Source organism: Triticum urartu, chromosome 5, assembly GCF_003073215.2.
Source record: "Triticum urartu cultivar G1812 chromosome 5, Tu2.1, whole genome shotgun sequence".
Lineage (NCBI taxonomy): Eukaryota > Viridiplantae > Streptophyta > Magnoliopsida > Poales > Poaceae > Triticum > Triticum urartu.
Genome location: NC_053026.1, coordinates 260,480,372 through 260,496,291, shown reverse-complemented (window position 1 = coordinate 260,496,291; position 15,920 = coordinate 260,480,372).

The window sequence follows — 15,920 nt, the reverse complement described above, 5'->3', positions numbered from 1 at the left end:
ACGCGTCGTCGCCTGCTACGGCTCGTTCCTGACTCGGCCTCGCCGGAATGGGGGAGGGGGTGTCCCCCCCTCCCTCCCCCAGCTCGGCCTCGCGCTAACGCGGTAGTGCGCTCGTTTGACAGGCTCAGTGCGGTTATTCTTCCCCCCCACACACACGCACCCACACTCCCCTAAGATAGATAATGGGGGCAAGTCCATGCAAGGAAGATGTGTCAATACATCTATGCACCGAGGGGCAGTGAGGTTATTCTGTTTCCCCTCACCCCCACACGCACCCACACAGCCCTAAGATAGATAATGGGGGCAAGTCATGTTACGGACTCCCCTCCGCATGCGACGTCGCGGCACGCCACGTCGTCGCCTGCTACGGCTCGTTCCTGGCTCGGCCTTGCCGGGATAGGGAGGGGGGTCCCGACCCCCCTCCCGCCGGCTCGGCCTCGCGCTAACGCGGCAGTGCGCTTGTTTGACAGGCGCAGTGCGGTTATTCTGTTCCCCCCCCCCACTCGCACCCACACACCCCTAACATAGATAATGGGGGCAAGTCCATACAAGGAAGATGTGTCAGTACAACTATGCACCGAGGGGCAGTGCGGTTATTCTGTTTCCCCTCACCCCCACACGCACCCACACACCCCTAAGATAGATAATGGGTGCAAGGCATGTTACAGACTCGCCTCCGCATGCGATGCCACTGCACGCCGCGTCGTCGCCTGCTACGGCTTGTTCCTGGCTCGGCCTCGCCGGGATGGGTGTCGGGGCGACCCCCCTCCCCCCCGGCTCAGCCTTGTGCTAATGCGGCAGTGCGCTCGTTTGACAGGCGCAGTGCGGTTATTCTGTTTCCCCCCCAAAAGGCACCGACACCCCCCTAAAAGATAGATAATGGGGCAAGTCCATACAAGGAAGATGTGTCAGTACAACTATGCACCGAGGGGCAGTGTGGTTATTCTGTTTCCCCTCACCCCCACACGCACCCACACACCCCTAAGATAGATAATGGGCGCAAGTCATGTTACGGACTTGCCTCTGCATGCGAAGCCGTGGCACGCCGCGTCGTCGCCTGCTATGGCTCGTTCCTGGCTTGGCCTCGCCGGGATGCGGGAGGAGGGGTCCCGACCCCCCTCCTCCCCGGCTCGGCCTCTCGCTAACGCGGCAGTGCGCTCATTTGACAGGCGCAGTGTGGTTATTCTGTTCCCCCCCACCCACACGCACCCACACTCCCCTAAGATAGATAATGGGGGCAAGTCCATACAAGGAAGATGTGTCAGTACAACTATGCACCGAGGGGCAGTGCGGTTATTCTGTTTCCCCTCACCCCCACACGCACCCACACACCCCTAAGATAGATAATGCGGGCAAGTCATGTTACGGACTCGCCTCCGCATGCGATGCCGCGGCACGCCATGTCGTCGCCTGCCACGGCTCGTTCCTGGCTCGGCCTCGCCGGGATGGGGGAGGGGGGTCCCGACCCTCCTCCCCCCGGCTCGGCCTCGCGCTAAAGCGGCAGTGCGCTTGTTCCTGGCTCGGCCTCGCCGGGATGGGGGAGGGGGTCCCGACCCCCCCTCCCCGGCTCGGCCTCGCGCTAACACGGTAGTGCGCTCGTTTGACAGGCGCAGTGCGCTTATTCTCCCCCCCCCCCCACACACACGCACCCACACACCCCTAAGATAGATAATGGGGGCAAGTCCATATAAGGAAGATGTGTCAGTACAACTATGCACCGAGGGGCTGTGCGGTTATTCTGTTTCCCCTCACCCCCACACGCACCCACACATCCCTAAGATAGATAATGGGGGCAAGTCATGTTATGGAGTCGCCTCCGCATGCGACGCCGCGGCACGCCGCGTCATCGCTTGCTACGGCTCATTCCAGGCTCGGCCTCACTAGGATGGGGGAGGGGGGACCCCACCTCCCCCCGGCTCGGCCTCGCGCTAACACGGCAGTGCGCTCGTTTGGTAGGCGCAATGAGGTTATTCTGTTGCCCCCCCCCCACACACACACGCACCCACACACCCCTATGATAAATAATGGGGGCAAGTCCATACAAGGAAGATGTGTTAGTACAACTATACACCAAGGGGCAATGCGGTTATTCTCTTTTCCCTCACCCCCACACACACCCACACACCCCTAAGATAGATAATGGGGGCAAGTCATGTTACGGACTCGCCTCCGCATGCGACGCCGCAGCACGCGGCGTCGTCGCCTGCTACGGCTCGTTCCTGACTCGGCCTCGCCGGGATGGGGGAGGGGGGGTCCCCCCCTCCCTCCCCCGGCTCGGCCTCGCGCTAACGCGGTAGTGCGCTCGTTTGACAGGCTCAGTGCGGTTATTCTTCCCTCCCACACACACGCACCCACACTCCCCTAAGATAGATAATGGGGGCAAGTCCATGCAAGGAAGATGTGTCAGTACATCTATGCACCGAGGGGCAGTGAGATTATTCTGTTTCCCCTCACCCCCACACGCACCCACACAGCCCTAAGATAGATAATGGGGGCAAGTCATGTTACGGACTCCCCTCCGCATGCGACGTCGCGGCACGCCACGTCGTCGCCTGCTACGGCTCGTTCCTGGCTCGGCCTTGCCGGGATGGGGGAGGGGGGTCCCGACCCCCCTCCCGCCGGCTCGGCCTCGCGCTAACGTGGCAGTGCGCTTGTTTGACAGGCGCAGTGCGGTTATTCTGTTTCCCACCCCCCCCCACTCGCACCCACACACCCCTAACATAGATAATGGGGGCAAGTCCATACAAGGAAGATGTGTCAGTACAACTATGCACCAAGGGGCAGTGCGGTTATTCTGTTTCCCCTCACCCCCTCACGCACCCACACACCCCTAAGATAGATAATGCGGGCAAGTCATGTTACGGACTCGCCTCCGCATGCGATGCCGCAGCACGCCATGTCGTCGCCTGCCACGGCTCGTTCCTGGCTCGGCCTCGCCGGGATGGGGGAGGGGGGTCCCGACCCCCCTCCCCCCCGGCTCGGCCTCGCGCTAAAGCGGCAGTGCGCTTGTTCCTAGCTCGACCTCGCCGGGATGGGGGAGGGGGTCCCGACCCCCCCTCCCCGGCTCGGCCTCGCGCTAACACGGTAGTGCGCTCGTTTGACAGGCGCAGTGCGGTTATTCTCCCCCCCCCCACACACGCACCCACACACCCCTAAGATAGATAATGGGGGCAAGTCCATATAAGGAAGATGTGTCAGTACAACTATGCACCGAGGGGCAGTGCGGTTATTCTGTTTCCCCTCACCCCCACACGCACCCACACACCCCTAATATAAATAATGGGGGAAAGTCATGTTACGGACTCGCCTTCGCATGCGACGCCGCGGCACGCCGTGTCATCGCCTGCTATAGCTCGTTTGTGGCTCGGCCTCGCCGGGATGGGGGAGGGGTGGTCCCGACCCCCTCCCCCCGGCTCAGTCTCACGCTAACGCGGCAGTGTGCTCGTTTGACAGTCGCAGTGCGGTTATTCTGTTTCCTCCCCACACGCACCCACACACCCTTAAGATAGATAATGGGGGCAGGTCCATACAAGGAAGATGTGTTAGTACAACTATGCACCGAGGGGCAGTGCAGTTATTCTGTTTCCCCTCACCCCCACAGGCACCCACACACCCCTAAGATAGATAATGCGGGCAAGTCATGTTAAGGACTCGCCTCCGCATGCGATGGCACGGCACGCCATGTCGTCGCCTGCCACGGCTCGTTCCTGGCTCGGCCTCGCTGGGATGCCTCCCCCCCGGCTCGGCCTCGCGCTAAAGCGGCAGTGCGCTTGTTCCAGGCTCGGCCTCGCCGGGATGGGGGAGGGGTTCCCGACACCCCCTCCCCGGCTCGGCCTCGCGCTAACGCGGTAGTGCGCTCGTTTGACAGGCGCAGTGCGGTTATTCTCCCCCCCCCCCACACACACACGCACCCACACACCCCTAAGATAGATAATGGGGGCAAGTCCATATAAGGAAGATGTGTCAGTACAACTATGCACCGAGGGGCTGTGCGGTTATTCTGTTTCCCCTCACCCACACAAGCACCCACACATCCCTAAGATAGATAATGGGGGCAAGTCATGTTATGGAGTCGCCTCCGCATGCGACACCGCGGCACGCCGCGTCGTCGCCTGCTACGGCTCATTCCTGGCTCGGCCTCACCGGGATGGGGGAGGGGGGACCCCCCTCCCCCCGGCTCGGCCTCACGCTAACACGGCAGTGCGCTCGTTTGGTGGGCGCAGTGCGGTTATTCTGTTTCCCCCCCCCCCACACACGCACCCACACACCCCTACGATAGATAATGGGGGCAAGTCCATACAAGGAAGATGTGTTAGTACAACTATCCACCAAGGGGTAGTGCGGTTATTCTCTTTTCCCTCACCCCCACACACACCCACACACCCATAAGATAGATAATGGGGGCAAGTCATGTTACGGACTCGCCTTCGCATGCGACGCCGCAGCACGCCGCGTCGTCGCCTGCTACGGCTCGTTCCTGAGTCGGCCTCGCCGGGATGGGGGAGGGGGGTCCCCCTTCCCTCCCCCGGCTCGGCCTCGCGCTAACGCGGTAGTGCGCTCGTTTGACAGGCGCAGTGCGGTTATTCTTCCCCCCCACACACACGCACCCACACACCCCTAAGATAGATAATGGGGGCAAGTCCATGCAAGGAAGATGTGTCAGTACATCTATGCACCGAGGGGCAGTGAGGTTATTCTATTTCCCCTCACCCCCACATGCACCAACACAGCCCTAAGATAGATAATGGGGGCCAGTCATGTTACGGACTCGCCTCCGCATGCGATGTCGCGGCACGCCACGTCGTCGCCTGCTACGGCTTGTTCCTGGCTCGGCCTCGCCGGACCCCCCTCCCTCCCGGCTCAGCCTTGTGCTAATGCGGCAGTGCGCTCGTTTGACAGGCGCAGTGCGGTTATTCTGTTTCCCTCCCACACGCACCCACACACCCCTAAGATAGATAATGGGGGCAAGTCCATACAAGGAAGATGTGTCAGTACAACTATGTACCGAGGGGCAGTGCGGTTATTCTATTTCCCCTCACCCCCGCACGCACCCACACACCCCTAAGATAAATAATGGGGGCAAGTCATGTTATGGACTCGCCTCCACATGCGACGCTGCGGCACGCTGCGTCGTCGCCTGCTACAGATCGTTCGTGACTCCCCCCCCCCCCCGCCGGGGGGGGGGGGGGGGGTCCCGACCCCCCTCCCCCCCGGCTCGGCCTCGCGCTAACGCGGCAGTGTGCTCGTTTGACAGGCGCAGTGCGGTTATTCTGTTTCCCCCCCACATGCACCCACACACCCCTAAGATAAATAATGGGGGCAAGTCCTGTTATGGACTCGCCTCCGCATGCGATGCCGCGGCACGCCGCGTCGTCGCCTGCTATAGCTCGTTCCTGGCACGGCCTCACCGGGATGGGGGAGGGGGGGTTTAGCAGTGTGCTCGTTTGACAAGCGCAGTGCGGTTAGTCTGTTTCCCCCCACACGCACCCACACACCCCTAAGATAGATAATGGGGGCAAGTCCATACAAGGAAGATGTGTCTGTACAACTATGCACCGAGGGGCAGTGCGGTTATTCTGTTTCCCCTCACCCCCACACGCACCCACACACCCCTAAGATAGATAATGGGGGCAAGTCATGTTACGGACTCGCCTCCGCATGCGACGCCGCGGCACGCCACCTCGTCGCCTGCTACGGCTCGTTCTTGGCTCGGCCTCCCGGGATGGGGGAGGGGGGGGTCCCTCCCCCCTCCCCCCGGCTCGGCCTCGCGCTGACGCGGCAGTGCGCTCGTTTGACAGGCGTAGTGCGGTTATTCAGTTCCCCCCCACACGCAACCACACACCCCTAAGATAGATAATGGGGGCAAGTCCATACAAGGAAGATGTGTCAGTACAACTATGCACCGAGGGGCAGTGCGGTTATTCCGTTTCCCCTGACCCCCACATGCACCGACACACCCCTAAGATAGATAATGGGGACAAGTCATGTTACGGACTCGCCTCCGCATGCGACACCGTGGCACGCCACGTCGTCGCCTGCTACGGCTCGTTCCTGGCTCGGCCTCCCGGGATGGGGGAGGGGGGTCCCGACCCCCCCTCCCCCCTGGCTCGGCCTCGCGCTAACGCGGCAGTGCGCTCGTTTGACAGGCGTAGTGCGGTTATTCTGTTTCCCCCCCACATACGCACCCACACACCCCCTAAAAGATAGATAATGGGGGCAAGTCCATACAAGGAAGATGTGTCAGTACAACTATGCCCTTTGGTGCGGTTCAGTGCGGGGGCAAGTCATGTTACGGCTCGTTCCTAGAACAAAACTCACAAGAACTAGACCAGAAACGTATCAGTCCAATTTACTGGTGGAGTCAAGTACTAGATTCGAACAAAAAAAATTGACGCCCAAGGATCATAAAAGTATTAGTCCAATTTACTGGTGGAGTCAAGTACTACATTCAAACAACAAAAAAAGGAAAACAATTGACCACCCAAGGACAGGCCCAGGCCCTGACACTGCTAGATAACTTGAACTCGAGCCCATAGGCGAATCCCTAGTAGTCCGCACAATGCAGGGCCCACCGATCAGGGCCCACAGGTCAAGAGAGAGAGCGAGCGTCGTGTATAAGCGCTCTGGTAAGTTTTCAGAGGAGTTCGACTGGTGTGCCTCGCTTGCGCTTATAAACTGGTCAAGAACCCCCTCGACTAGCGAGGTGGGACTAAACCCATAGCGCACACGCACGCCGCACTGCACAGCCGCGCGGACGAGCTATCTGGGCCGAAAACAACGACTCAGCCACATGGCCCAACATAGTACTTCGCCCCATTACAAAATTCCAGGCGATCACACACGACAAAAAAATGCAGATATTTAAAAAAAACCTCACAAGAAATAAGTTCAAAAACAAATAATTTAAAAAGTTCAAACACATCTTAACTGTAAGAACTAAAAAAATAGAAATACATATATTTTTTGGAAAATTGAATGTAGAAAATTGTAAATAAAAATTTCAGAAGCAAAATTATAAAAAGTTCAACTACTACAATTCATAAGGTTCAAGTAAAAAAATACTATGCAGCAAAGATAAAAATCTTTTAATTATAAAAATACCAGAAATATCATTATTTAACTGTTAAAAAATGTGATCCAAAATTCATCTAAAAAAGATAGAAAAAATGTTATACAATAAACAAATTTGATTGGTAATTGACAACCTAGAATAGTTCGGTATTATCATTAACAGAATGTAAGTTCAGCAATCTCGAACCCAAAAAAAGGGGTTCTACAAACATCATCAGCGTATAGTTCCTTCTCCGAGCTATGTACATGAAAATATACCAGCCAAAACAAAGGATGCCCATCAGTTCAACTATAGAATTGTTCAAGTACTAATATAAAGAATATATAAATAAAGCAGTTATACTTGAGCAAAACAGATAGGAAAAGCATTAAATAAGTTGTTCCAAAACATCTGATAATACAATAGTATTCAACCATCTCACATGCAGAAGTTCTAAAGAAAAAATACTGCAACATAATCAACCACACATAAATCTCACAAACCGGCGTCATTTTCCACATTTAAACCTACAGCACATAAATTCTGAATGTCAGAGAGTCATCTTCCCTGGAGAACATAACCATAACCACATCACCATCCTCAAATCCAGACTCTGCCACAAACTCCTTTCACCTAGTAGTTAGGTTGATGCAACCATCAAAGTCGATGTGGTAGGCAACTTCCATCAACTGATACCCATTTTTGTCTGAAGTCTCCATCTTCAGAACACCGGAACTAGGAGCAACAATCCTGATCCTGGGTGACATTTTCTACAAATGGGCATGGGAGTACAAAACAAAAGTGAACATCTGAAATAAATGGATTTTTACACAGATATATGAACGGTTTGCATAACAAACTGAAAATAAAAAATATGAACCAAAACAATAACACATAACTGACTAAACTGAAGAAATATGCATATCAACACACCTACGGCAAAAACATCTAACAAAAAACAGATTAAGGATTATACAAAAATGGATAAAAAACTGTTTAGTAATGAACAAATACAAAACAGAAATCCCTACTTTTAAATCCTGACGAAACCAAATAAAAAATATAGACAAACTATTCATAACTCTAAACTACAGATCCAGTCCATGGGATTCAAAAAGAGACCTACAAAAAAGTAGAAAACAAAACGAATAGAAACACATACCCATGATTCCTTCAAGTCACCAACCGTCAGGCGACAAACATATGGCGCATGAAACCCATGGTTGTAGTACAGTAGACAAGAAAGTTGCCCATGTCGTCGAGACTGGGTGAGCTCCAAACCAGATTCGTACACACAGCCTTCAGCTATGCGCGCCATCTTTGCCAGGCATCCGCATGAACAGTCCTCCATGGAAAACACAAGAACAGGGAAGAAAACAACAGAGATAAGAGAGAGGAACCTAGATCTGCCTCTGGAAAAAGGAAGAAAAAGGATGGGGAGACTGCGCCACACACCACACATAGATGGATGGAATTTATAGCCGGGGAGACTCGCAGATTATAAAAATAATAAATGGGCAGGTGGGCAGCCAGTTGGTAGAAAATAATTATTATACAAGCCATGCAAGTTTTGACCACAAATCAGTTCAACTTAAGATAAAACAGCAGTTCAAAAATTGCACATGTCAAAACATATGCAGATAAAATAACACATTCAGAGGGGAGACAGTTGAATTCATTTATTCATTCAAACATCTGCTCCCTCACAACACAAATCTTAAAAACATAACATTCACTACTTCAACCATAACGATCAAAGAAACGACACCATTTAGCCCTGGTGGATGGATGTGGAGCCATGGCTGCTCTCGCCCTAGCCCAACTGATGATCTAAAGATGGTTCCTTCCCCTGCCCTCTGGAAAAAGAAGCTCCAGTTCATTGGAGTTGCAAGTATCCATCACCTCGCGTGCAAGGTGTCTGTTGAACTCTGCATCCACTTCCTCCTCGGCAGCACGTCGTGCCATCTGCCCGCGCCTCCTCCTCCTCCTCCTCCTCTGCTCTGCTGTTGCAGCCCTTGCATCGACGACTTCCCCCTCCTCCTCTATGACCTCTCCCAGCTCAGGATCCATCTGACTTTTCTTTTGGTTGCAGCTGGTGGAACGAAAGTGACAGAGGGCTCGGGCTTTATACTCAAAGGGCAGAGGGTATGGGGTAGGTAGCCAGTACAAAAAACTTGCTCTGATGTCAACGCACGGTAATACAAGCTTTGACATGGAGCAGTCCAACTACACATACGGTAGTAATTCAAAACAACACTGAAAACACACAACTTAATTACGCAATTTGACCAGATTACAAGAAATCGTAGGCTTCAGTCAGCCACCAAACATCACCTCTGCCAACGACCAAATCACATGGGAATCAGGGGTGGAAACAACTCAAGAAGCAAAGTTGACAACAAAAATCTAATCAGACAATCCTCAACTATCTCCCTGCAACACCAATTCAAAAATAAAACATCAGAAAAAGAAGAACACATTTCCATGGTGGCGATGGCGAACAACCAAGAACACCAAAACTTCTAATCAGAAAATACAGTCAAATAATATCGAAAAACTCTCACCCATAGACCATTCTCACATGCAAAACAACAAACAAGACGTAAATTGAGGCCTATGAACACCACGGTAAACACCAATGCCCAAAACACGTCCGCCTCCAAATGCCCACGCCGTCACCTCCGGTGACTACAGATCGCAAAACACGACCAAGTGAGCGCGCGCACATGCGGAACCCCTTACATGTCTCCTCTAGCAAGGAATGGCCCACAACATCGCGCCGGAGAATGCCCGGAAGCTCCACGTTGCATCCCCTGTTTCCGCCCGTCGTACACACAGGAAGATCGGTTCAAGTAGAAAACATCGTCAGTCCAACCTATACACCACGTCAGTTCAAGAAGGGTAACAGAATAATATTCTGTTACGCGTAACAGAATAGGCCAGATGTATATATATATATATATATATATATATATAGGGTCGCGCTATTTTACCATCAATGCATCGTAATTTTACGTTACGTAAGTTTTGTCTTATTTCTGACACAAAAAGGGATCGTAAGAAAATATATAATCACCGTAAAAAATATTTTATGTTATGTAAAATTACAAACGTAAAAACATAGTCTAAAATACACATAAACTACAAATTTTCTTGTCTTATGACCTATATTTTTATTTTCTTATGTCAAATTTTACGTAGTGAATCAATAGGAATGTAACTATTTGAATTCAAAACGTAATTTAATTATAAAATGATCGTAAGATTACCTCGGGTCAAGAATAACTTATTCTGCACCCTGGTGATGAATAGTAATACTATATATATATATACAAATAAATATATATATATATATGGTGGGTCTACTATGATAACACCCTTGAGAGTCTTATTCTGCGCATCCCCACTTATTCTGCTAACACCTCCGCCTCGTCCCGCAGCTACAAACTAACCACACAAAAACACACGAGCGAACTGCATGAATAAAAACCACCCACCATATCCTATCTACTCACGACCTCCCACCTCGTCCCCCTCCATCAACTCCGCTCGACCTCCACCTCACACTACTCCGCTGCACCACCTCCCTCCCCGTGATGCCGCACCACCTCCCTCCCCCACGCCGCTGGACCCCTCCCTCCGTGCGGCTATAGCGACCTGACCCGAATGGATCACGTCTACTGTGCTACGGTGTCATCCCTGGATCAGTAATGCTGACACCACACAGTACATCGAGGATTTATAGCAGAGTTGCAATCACACACTTATTACATCGATGGCTCAAAAAGAACTTATTACAATAAATATGGCTGAAGGCCATCTAATATCGATAACAGCGGAAGACTTGGAAGATAAATGGGTCCATCAACTCCAGCGGCATCACTGAGTATAGAACCACGACCTAAAAGCAGCTCAATCATCGTCTGAAAAGTCTGCAACATTAACATTGCAGCCCGAAAACGGGTCAGCACATGGAATATGCTGGCAATGTAACACATAGAGAGTAATGGAATGAAACAGCTATACTATATGCATATTTGGCTGGTGGAAAGCTCTATGGTTACTGTTTTGCGTAAAGCCAATTTTCCCCTACGGCAAAGGAATAAATTTATTTAACTATCATGGTGGTTGTGAAACATTGAGAATGGTTGACAGCATTCTCAATCCCAATTAAAAATAATTAAAACCCAACAACATTAATTAGAAGTATCATGTTGAGATTCACATGATATTCAAGTACTAGATACTCAAGTTGTCCATAACCGGGGACACGGCTAATCATGATTAGTTTGTACACTCTGCAGAGGTTTGCGCACTTTTCCCCACACGACTCGATCGCCTCCGTTTGTTTTCTCGCACTACATGGCGTTTGAGAAACGGATGACCGAGACATAGTCTTTCAGAAGTGCTAGCACCTTACATGTGGGGTAGACCGGTACACCTACATCCCCTACATCTGGTAGTCCACCCCGTAAGAGTTCACACAACTTAGTCAACTATGCTAGAGCCCATAGTAACATGTGGCTGCACACGGAAGTTTCTAGCATGAATTATCTTATGATCCCTTTGAGCCTGGGTGGCGGTCCGAAAAAAAACACGCAAGTCCTGATAGACATCAGGTGCCTCAATCCACCCAGATGTGTGTTAGGTTTCCACCTTAGATAAACCATTAAAATTATCAACTCACATCTGTCATGGATATCACTCACCCAATCCACGTCTACTAGCATAGCATGGCATAATAATAAGCAAACGTAGAAGTAACTCCCAAAGGCTTCATAGTAATACAGGTAATAGGTACTACCTCATCTACTTCCCATCCCACAATTTAACTAGATCCTAATCATGCAATGTGAGAGGATTGATCTAATGCAATAAAACATGGGTTGTAGAAAAGGTATGATCAAAGTGTTACTTGCCTTGCTGATGATCCGCGAGTCCTAGGGTTTCGAAGTAACAAGTGGCGCAATCCGGGTAATCTATCGCAGACAAACAACAAGCACACAATAAGTACTCATCTAATGCACAGGTAAAACTCGAACAAGAGATCGAACCAGATAGTTCAAATTAAGAACTCCGGTGGCAAAGAAAGAACGAACCGAACAAAGAAACCGAAAACAAACAACGGAAGAAAACAACTCGGTTCTAGCAAGTTGAATCTACGTCAAATTTTACCGGGGCAAAAACTTGTTTAAGTTGATTAGATGGAACGGCGGTTTCGAGACGAAACTCCAGGCGCTTGAATCACCTGATTCTGATAAACGGGCGAGAAGAAAGACTAGAACGAAGATCGGATCTGAGATCGCGATCGCGGAATAAATCCGACAAAAAGAAAAAGAAGAACGGTTAAACGAATGGACGTCGTTAACCTTGAAGAATCCGGTGATCACGTTCATTAGGACGAACGGTCCGGCGAACGGTCCAAGGCAACTAAATCGGAAAAGAAAACGAATCCGATCTAGGGTTTTGGAGAAGAAAACCGAACGAAAAACCGATCTAGAAAACCGGAACGGTTTAGAGAAGAAAAGAATCGGAACGATTAGAAGAAAACGATCCGAGGAAAAGAAAAGAGACGCGGCGCGGTACCTCCGGCGAGGTCTCCGGTGAGGGGCTCCGGCGGCGCCGGCGTTGGGCGGCGGCGGCGGTGGCGTGGGTGAGGGGCGGCGGCGGTGTAGGCAAGGCGCGGCGGCGGCGGGTGACGCAGGGCGTGGCGCGGGTGAGAGGCGCGGGGTGAGGCGCGGCTTGGGTGGTGGAGAGAGGGGTTTTGATTTGATGTTTAGAGGGGGGGTGCTTGGGTATTTATATTGGGGAGGGGAGGGGTTTACTTGGGGTAGAGGGCAAGGAATTAGACTAGGAATAGGAATAACGAAATAAGGAAAAAGGGGGAAGGGGCGCCCTAGAATCCTTTTAGGATTCGGTACAGGAGCAAGAGGCGGCGGCGGCCTCCTGGCCTTGCGCTGGCGCGCCTGGGCGCAGGGGCGCAGCGGCGGCTGGGGCTGTGGCCGGCCTGGGCCTTGGCCCGGCTGGCCTGCGGTAAGTCCTTTTTTTTATAAATGGTTTAGGGGGAAAAAAACAAAAAGAGATCTAAATGAATTCCGAAAAATCTAAAGTAAATTTTCCCCGACTCCTAAAAATGAGCCGAACAAAATGAACTTTTCTCCGGGCCTAAAATGCAATTTTCGAAAACGCGCATTTTTCCCTATCCAAATAAAATGCAAATAAAACTCCGGCAAGCAAAATTGATCTATTTATTAAATCTTCATTTTTCCTAAATTTTGGGAAAGTCATATTATTCCCTCTCTCATATTTTGATATTGGAAAAATAATTGAAGATAAAATAAAATAAATCAAATGATCCTTTTTTTCAAAATTTGAGAGAACTCAAATATGAAAATAACGAAATCTCCAACTCTCTCCGGAGGTCCTTGAGTTGCGTGAAATTTCTAGGATCAACCAAAATGCATGAAAATATGATATGCATGATGATCTAGTGTATAACATTCCAAATTGAAAATTTGGGATCTTACAAACCTACCCCCCTTAAGGTGAATCTCGCCCTCGAGATTCGGGTTGGCTAGAAAATAGGTGAGGGTGGTCCTTGAGAAAATCTTCTTCTCTCTCCCAGGTGGCTTCATCCTCTGAGTGGTGGTTCCACTGAACTTTGCAAAATTTAATAACCTTGCTGCGAGTAACTCTGCTGGCATAATCAAGAATCTTGACTGGCTTCTCCTCATATGTTAAGTCATCCTTCAACTGAATCGCTTCGAGTGGCACGGTATCTCTTAGCGGTATCTCCACCATCTCGGCATGACATTTCTTCAGCTGAGACACATGGAATACGTCATGAACTCCTGACAGTCCCTCTGGTAATTCCAACTTATAAGTGACTTCTCCCATACGTTGCAAAATCTTATACGGTCCGACGAAACGCGGTGCTAACTTTCCCTTAACTCCAAAGCGCTTAACTCCTCGAAGTGGGGATACTCGGAGATAAACTCTGTCTCCGGTTTCGTAAACTATCTCCTTGCGTTTAGAATCTGCGTAGCTCTTCTGCCTGGACTGGGCTACCTTGAGCCTATCGCGAATCAACTTAACCTTCCGTTCAGACTCCTTAATCAAATCTGGTCCAACGAATTGACGGTCTCCAACTTCGTAACTGTTGTCATGGGACGAAACTGTTATTTGATACGATACTCCTTGGAACTCCATGCAAACAAATGATCCTAGTCATGTATATCTTTGCCAACTTAGCACTGGTGTAAGTGGTCTTAACTGGAATGAAATGTGCTACCTTCGTCAAACGGTCAACTACTACCCATATCGAGTCATATCCTGCTTTCGTCCTGGGTAGTCCTGTGATAAAGTCCATGCCTATCTTTTCCCACTTCCATTCGGGTATTGGCAATGGTTGTAACAGTCCTGCTGGCTTCTGATGCTCTGCCTTTACTCTCTATCATACATCACAAACTGCTACATATGCTGCAATATCCTTCTTCATTCCGGTCCACCAAAATGTTTCCTTTAAATCCAAATACATCTTGGTATTCCCTGGGTGAATCGAATAGGGTGAATCATGTGCCTCTTGCAAAATCAACTTCCTGATCTCCTGGTCATTTGGCACATAAACACGGTCTTCAAACCATAGGGTATCGTGCTCATCCTCACGAAATCCCTTAGTTTTTCCTCTGCTAAGTTTCTCTTTTATAGCAGCAATCTCCTTGTCAGATTTCTGAGCTTCTCTGATCTTATCCATCAATGTTGACTGAATCTCCAATGCTGCTACATAGCCTCTCGGAACTATTTCCAAACATAGCTCACGAAGGTTTTCTGCTAACTCCTTTAATACTTCTCCCGTCACTAGGGTGTTGACATGGCTCTTATGGCTCAATGCGTCAGCTACTACATTAGCTTTTCCTGGATGGTAATGCAATCTCATGCCATAATCCTTGATGAGCTCCAACCATCTCCTTTGTCTGAGGTTCAACTCCTTCTGCGTGAAAATGTACTTCAAACTCTTGTGATCCGTGTACACCTCACAATGATTTCCAATGAGGAAATGTCTCCACGTCTTCAATGCATGCACTACGGCTGCTAACTCCAAATCATGCGTGGCATAATTCAACTCATGAGGCTTCAGTTGTCGTGAAGCATACGAAACAACTCTTCCTTCCTGCATAAGCACTGCTCCAAGTCCTTGACATGAAGCGTCGCAATACACCTCATAATCCTTGGTCTGATCTGGCAAAATCAATACCGGTGAGGTAACCAATCGTTTCTTCAACTCCTGGAAACTAGCCTCACATTCCTCAGTCCATTTGAACTTAGTATCCTTCTTCAACAATTCAGTCATAGGCTTCGCAATCTTTGAGAAATTCTCAATGAATCTCCGGTAATATCCTGCGAGTCCAAGAAAACTCCGGATCTCTCCAACTGTTGTTGGTGATTCCCATTCGGTTACGGTCTCAACCTTTGTGGGGTCATCTGCTATACCTTCTCCGGATATAACGTGTCCGAGGAATCCAACTTTCTTCAACCAAAACTCACATTTGCTAAATTTGGCATATAAATGATGTTCCCTTAGCTTCTCCAATACCAAACGCAAATGTTCATTATGCTCTTCTTCATTCTTCGAGTAAACCAGGATATCATCAATGAACACTACGATGAACTTATCCAAAAACTCCATAACCACTTTGTTCATCATGTTCATAAAATAGGCAGGTGTGTTAGTCAATCCAAATGACATAACGGTATACTCATACAATCCGTATCTCGTGGTAAAAGCTGTCTTAGGTATGTCCTGCTCTCGAATCTTCAAATGGTGGTACCCTGATCACAAATCGATCTTGGAAAACACTTTAGCTCCTTG